Below are 1,247 nucleotides of genomic sequence, written 5' to 3' on the forward strand. Positions count from 1 at the left end.
AGTGCTGGGATTAAAGGCGTGAGCCACCACCGCCCGGCCCTTGCAGCCTTCTTCTACGTCCTTAGGTAGGTCGGATTCAAGGGAACGTTTGAGGCTCCTGTGAACCTGTTTTCCTGATGGCTTTCTCAAGATGCTTGTCCATGACACGGAGGAAGGCTACTGGTTCTTGTGTGTTGATTTTGTCCCCTTCCACTTTGCTAAGGGTTTCTGGCAGAGGCTCTAGGGTATCATATTCCTATGTATTGAATCATATCATCTGTGCGTAGAGGTACTCTGGCTCCTCCCTTTCATATCTCCATCCCCTTTTTATTTTTGCTTGTCTTATCACTCTGGCTAAGCCCTACAGTAATATACACTGAATAAGAGTTAAAGAGTGAACGCTCAGGCATGATTTTAATAGAAATGCTTCTAATGTCTCCCCATTGGATATAAGACTCACTACAGGTTTATCATAGGTAGCCTTTATTATGTTGAGATATGTTTCTTATATTCCTCGTTTCTTCAGGACTTTTAATGTGAAGGGGTGGTGGAGCTTATCAAAAGCCTTTGTTGCAGCTATCAAAATGATCACGTGACTTCTGTCCTTGAGGACATTTATGAAGTCACAACATTTATTGGCATACATATAGTGAACCATCCTTGAATCTCAGATCAGGTGACTGATCTTTTTATGTTCTTGAATTTGATTTGCACAAAGTATTTTGTTGATAATTCTTTTGTTGTTGTTCTGTTTTGTTTTGTTTTTTATCATGATTCCTGGCTGTCCTGGAACTCGCTCTATAGACCAGGTTGGCCTTGAACTCACAGATCTTATTAAAGGCGTGCACCATTACTGCCTGATGACTCTTTTTAATGATTCTTTTATTTTGTGCATTGGTGTTTGGCCTCTGTGTATGTCTGTGTGAGGGCTCCAGACGCCCTAGAACTGTAGTTACAGACAGTTGTGATCTGCCATGTGGGTGCTGGGAATTGAACCTGGGTCCCCTGGAAGAGCAGCCAGTGCTCCTATCCACTGAATCATCTCTCCGGTCCTGTTTTTGATCGTTTTTATGAACAAATCATAATAATAATAATTTTTTCATCAGAGAAACTCGTCCATCATTTTCTTGTTGCTTTCTTGCTATCAGGGTGACAATAGCTGTGTCCTCTCCAGCGTCTGTTCTTGGCTGGGTTTACAATACTGTTCCATCCGATTGAGAAGGCACTGGATCCCGATATCTCAGTGGGAACCTCCAATGGCTGCGTAC

The sequence above is a fragment of the Microtus ochrogaster genome, unplaced genomic scaffold, assembly GCF_000317375.1.
Source record: "Microtus ochrogaster isolate Prairie Vole_2 unplaced genomic scaffold, MicOch1.0 UNK8, whole genome shotgun sequence".
Lineage (NCBI taxonomy): Eukaryota > Metazoa > Chordata > Mammalia > Rodentia > Cricetidae > Microtus > Microtus ochrogaster.